This window comes from Panthera uncia, chromosome C2, assembly GCF_023721935.1.
Source record: "Panthera uncia isolate 11264 chromosome C2, Puncia_PCG_1.0, whole genome shotgun sequence".
Lineage (NCBI taxonomy): Eukaryota > Metazoa > Chordata > Mammalia > Carnivora > Felidae > Panthera > Panthera uncia.
Genome location: NC_064810.1, coordinates 18,401,777 through 18,406,768, shown reverse-complemented (window position 1 = coordinate 18,406,768; position 4,992 = coordinate 18,401,777). Strand labels below are relative to the sequence as shown.

The 4,992-nt window shown below is 38.9% G+C and overlaps 1 non-coding gene across 1 annotated transcript; it reads left to right on the top strand.

Moving 5' to 3' along the window:
* Nucleotides 1-4,670: 4,670 nt before the first annotated feature.
* Nucleotides 4,671-4,777, top strand: LOC125922184 (U6 spliceosomal RNA). The gene has a single exon (XR_007457621.1). It is a non-coding gene; the product is annotated as a U6 spliceosomal RNA (small nuclear RNA).
* The last annotated feature ends 215 nt before the right edge of the window (nucleotides 4,778-4,992 follow it).

The following is a 4,992-nucleotide window of genomic DNA, read 5'->3' as shown; positions in this document are numbered from 1 at the left end:
ATCACTAGCTGATAAGGGACTCCAGCTCAGATCCATCTCCAAAAGTCATGCTTTGTTTTTCTCTCAAATTCATGTGTTTTTTTAATGAAAACATTTGATTTTACGTTTTCAAATTGTTATACATTTATTTGCCTGAAAACTCAAGAAAATATATAAGGTATACCTTGAAAAGTTTGTGTCCCAGTTCTTATCCCCATTCATCCCCAAAAACCTCACACAGGATATCACTGTTATTAATTTTTTTGTGTATCCTTGAGAGTTCTGGGTGCCTCTATCAGCTAACCCAAATGTATAAACTTATTTCCTCCCCCTTTATGACCTAAAATGTAGCATAGCAAACACATAGTTCTTTGCCTTGCAAAGCTGTGCTTTGAATCAACGTCAATCTGTTCATACGGTTCTCTTGAGGATGGGCACCAAGACAGAGTTAAATATGCAAAGATTTCATTTGGGCTCCATACCAATGAGAGAAGAGGGGAAGACTGGCTCCACGTGAAATCCAAGGGAAAGGAAGAGACAATGGCGGCCCTCCCCCCCCCCCCCCCCCCCCCCCCCGCAAGCAGGATAAGGAAGCCTGGTCAAGACCAAGAAAGGAAGGGGGACTCCTTAAGCCCAAGCCTACCACTAGAAGGCTCCCAGTCTCCCAGGGGCAGGCCGGCCACACTCAGCCTCCCGGCTGGGAGCAGCCGGTGGGAGGTGTGCCCTCAGAGCAAACGTGGTGGATTTCAGAGTTCAGTGTCTGGGGCTCTCGGTCATGACACCCCCCTGTAATTAGACATCTATGAAGCACTCAAAACGAGCTGTATTTAAGAAATCAAATAATTAAAGAAGCACTTGCCATGCATTTTACACTTACTACATAATAATCACACACAAACATTTCTGTCAATGATCTCATAGCAGGGCTCAACACCCTCCACATCCACGTGGCCTGAAAGGTACAGACAAACACACAACTCCTGAGATTATAAGAACACAGGAAAAACCAGGCGCAACTCAAGGCTTTTCTTTCTGTTAGTGTGATACCATGGGGCAAATTGGTACCTTCACTTTGAGGCAGCAGTGGAAAGAGAGAGAGAGAGAGAGAGAGAGAGAGAGAGAGAATCTATGGGCTTCTGGAGAAATGAAATGCAGTTGAATACAAAAATAATACGTATCGCCCACTCCTTCTGCTAGCATTCCTCCTTTAAGCCATTCCTTTCTTCCTCACACCACAAGAAAATCCATTCTTTGTTACTAGTAAACAAGAGAGGACCAGAGATACAAATCACCAAAGTGAAAGGGTTTTTTTTAGGTAATATTTTCTATTTCATTTGACAAATATGTGTGTGTGTGTGTGTGTGTGTGTGCATGCGTGTAAGAATTGTGTTAGGAAAGTACATTTTTTGCTTCTAACCTTCATTAATAAATACCAAGTAATGCTGATTTAAAATGTTAATGATTCAGTAAGTCTTGAGGATGAGACATTGAATCACAAGTTGAAGGCAGTGTATGGATCATTTATTCCACCCACCTCATTTACTAGATGGAGAAGATGATTCACAGAAAGATTGGTATTTGGCTCAAGGTCATACAGAATGCAAGGGTAGCATCTGGGAAAACTGGAAACACCAGGGCATGTGGAAAATGCCAGGACTTCTGAAAATTGGCATGTGCTCCTTAAAATGCTCTGAATCATCCCACCCTGCAACAGCCACACCAAACCCTTCATTTCACAGTTCTGGGAACACTGCAAGAATTCTCTTCCCATTTGCTTAGGACTTCAAAGATGTACTAATCCCTCAAACACATGTTAATATGGATTTTCTTTGAAGAAAAGGGACAGATATATTCTCCAGAATTAAGCTCCTCCTTCCTTCCTCCATCCGGTTTCAGAGTGAGTACCTTCCAGTTCACTTAGCGTCTTTCAGGATGGCTCCTGAGGGTGAAAATTAGCTAAAGTGATGCTCTTTGGTGAAGTGAAATACTTTCCTCCAGAGTTCCTCTCCCTAATTATGCATAACTCCTTTTTTTCCCACTTTTTATTGTTGTTTTAAACTTTGGACTTTCCCCTGTCTTATTCCTTATTCCTTGGCCATGACACTCGCCTGTCCCTCCTCCTCTCCCCACCATCCAATCTTGACCTGCCCTGGGAAGAACACACAAGCTGAGTCCTGAATGCCCCAAAACCACCCACACCCACTGACTAACTCATGAAATGTATTTACGTGAGGAAGTAAAAGCATGTATTAGATCCCAGATCTCTACTTCTTAGCCCTATGACCTTGGGACAGTTGGACCATAATTTACTTAAACATACTCTCTCTGAAGTACACTCAGGATATTTGAACTATTTTGCTGCAGTGAGCATCTGCTATCTAAAATCTGTGCACTGGTATATTTCTTCAGCAGAGGTTCCTAGCAGTGGAATTGTTTGGTCCAGGGTATATGTGTTTGAAATTTTGATAGGTACTCTGCCAAAATGTCCATCAAAGCCATTAACCAACAAGACAAAGCAGAGATGTGTTTGTTCCAGATGAAAGTCGCAGATATTATCATAGTGGTAAAAGGCTACGCTTTCATGCATCTTTGAATGGGTGAATGGGGTCCAAAGTCACACCCTCTCATCTTCTTCCTTTCCCGCTTCGTACGCAAGAGCTTTTTAAATGTGGCCTGGCATTTACCTGTTTGAGTCTGGCACTTATCTGTTGGAGTACTCAGAGGAAATGCAAACTCAGAGCCAGTAATCTGTCAATCTCTGTTTCAAAGCGCTGGATTATATCTCTCAATTCTATTATATAGATGCTTGTACTACCTAATTGTATATCTGCAATTAGAATGAGTTGTTCTATCCAGACTTCCCTTAGTGTTTTCCTCTAGATTCCCTCTCAAATGTTCTTAATGCTTTTATTGCTGTTTTACATTACACAAACAACATAACGTCTCTATAAAAATTCAAACCCATAGAGAGCAAAGCATGAGTTGTCCTTCCCAGTCTCGCTGCACCCTATATGTCAATATCTGTAGCTACATCTCAGCCATTCTTAGGTTTTCAGTCCATGATTTGATACTCAACTGCTCTGCGTACTGATAGTATTCAGGTTGTTCAAATGAGTCCCCAAGTAGAAGTGGCAAAGGCAGTGACATACAGGGACAACTAGAGAAAGAAATAGAAACTCCCTGAACAGTTCTCTGTGACAACTGTGGGAGTATTTTGATAAGTGTTGGCAGCAGGACACTGCATGTGATGTGGGGAAGGAAACCTTGGCATTCGAACAAGCAAATGGTTTGGCGACAGTTTATTAAATTTCTGCAATGCTTGCAAATGCCAGTAACGCTTTCTCAGACCGCAGACTTACTACATGTGACAGGTTTGGGAACGTTTCACAATTGTCATCAAATAAATGGCCCTTCAAAATTAAAAAAAAAGTATACGAACTCTGAATAATTGTCACCACTGAAACACAAGCCTACTGGAGTCGATATATTTAAACTTGTGTATTTTGGTTGCTTCTGTGCCACAGAATCAGAATCTAAGCAAAGGCACCCAAGTACAATTGTAACTCAATCCCACTGGTAGGTTTTGGGTCAACTATTAGACTTTCTTTATACCAAATAAAAGTCCACATTCCTTCCTAAATGTATATCTGTAAATGCCTACATTTAAAAAGATTTCAAAGCAATAGCTACCATTATGCCTTAAGGAACTAGAATAAGAAAGAGCAAACGAAACCCAAAGGCAGCAAAAGGAGGGAAATGAGGAAATTAGAACAGAGATCAATGAAATAGTGAACAGAAAAAACAACAGAGAAAATGAATCCAAAAGTCAGTTATTTGAAAAGATAAACAAAATCAAACAAAACCTTTAGCTAAGCTGCCCAAGAAAAAAGAGGGAAAACACAAATTACTAAAATCAGGAATAAAAGAGGCCACGTTACTCCCAACCTTCTAGTAATAAGTTAGATTTTAAGGAAAGCTATGAACAACTGTATGCCAACAAATCAGATAACTTGGATGAAATGTACAAGTTCCTAGAAAGACACAAACTGCCCAAACTAACTCAAGAAAAAAATTAAAAATCTGAATAGGCCAATAATAAGTAAAGAGATAAAATTAGTAATTTAAAATTTTCTTTACAAACTCTTCCAAAATATTGGAGAGGCAGGAACACTTTTAATTCATGTTATGAGGCCAGAATAATCTGATACCAAAACCAGAAAAATACATCACAAGGAAAAAAAAACAAACTGTAGACCAAAATCCCTTATGAATATAGATGTAAAAAATCTTCAACAAAATACTAGCAAACTGAATCCAGCAATATAAAAAGATTGTGTGCCAGGACCAAATTTATTCCAGAAGTTCAAGGGTGGTGTAATATATGAATATTAATCAATGTAATACACTATATATAGAATAAATGACCAAAAAAACCACATGATAATCTCAACAGATGCAGAAAAAGCATTTGATAAAATCCAACATGCTTTCTTCATCAATACGCTCAACAAATCAGGAATGGAAGGGAACTTGCTCAACCATCCACAGATAACATCATACATGATGCTAAAAGACTGAATACTTGCCCTTAAGTGAGGAACAAGAAAGAAAAGGATGTCCACTCTTTCACTTCTATTTAACATTGTACTGAATGTCATATCCGGACAATTAGGCATGAAAAGGAAATAAAAGTGCTCACTTCAGCAGCACATATACTAAAATTGGAACAATACAATGAAGGTTAGCATGGCCCCTGAACCAGGATTAGACACAAATTCATGAAGCATTCCATTAAAAAAAGAGCAAATAAGTATCTGGATTGAAAAAAAAAAAAAAAAGAAGCAAAACTATCTCTATTTGAAGATGACATGATTTTGTACATAGAAAATCCTAAGGAATCCATTAAAAATGTATTAGAACTAATAAGAGTACAAGAAGGTTGCAGGATACAAGATCAATATACAAAAATCTATGGTATTTCTATAGACTGGCATTGAAAGTTCTGAAAATAAA